Source organism: Pterocles gutturalis, unplaced genomic scaffold (genome assembly GCF_000699245.1).
Source record: "Pterocles gutturalis isolate BGI_N339 unplaced genomic scaffold, ASM69924v1 scaffold8222, whole genome shotgun sequence".
NCBI lineage: Eukaryota > Metazoa > Chordata > Aves > Pterocliformes > Pteroclidae > Pterocles > Pterocles gutturalis.
In genome coordinates, this window is record NW_010107949.1 from 8,769 (window position 1) to 9,130 (window position 362).

General features: G+C 62.7%; 1 protein-coding gene across 1 annotated transcript in view; it reads right to left on the minus strand.

Moving 5' to 3' along the window:
- Positions 1–362, minus strand: part of CHST3 (carbohydrate (chondroitin 6) sulfotransferase 3) — a 7,953-nt gene that overhangs the window by 6,024 nt on the left and 1,567 nt on the right.

Here is a 362-nt window from a genome sequence, read left to right on the forward strand (position 1 = left end):
CTGTGCTGGTATATGAAGGCACTAAACCAGTAAGGCCTCTGGGGTGTGGGTCCTTGCTGGCACCATGGGGGTCTCGTCCTAGCCGAGTGGGGAAAACACAGAGCTGCTCAGCACCATCGTCATCCACTTGCCCTCTTCCTCGGCGCAGCCCCAAGCCCTGGCGTCGACCCCCCACACTTTCCTGCCACCCCTCACCCTTGCAATTTCCCCATTCCTGGAGAAATTGTGTAGTTCCAGCTCTGCAGGACCCGGGGGTCAGCTCCCCCAGGATGCTCCGGCTCCTGGGGCTGCTGCTTTCTCCCCGCATCAGCGAGGAGCATCTCCAGGAACAGGGACCCCCAGGTCTCCTCCGGGCCAGCCGG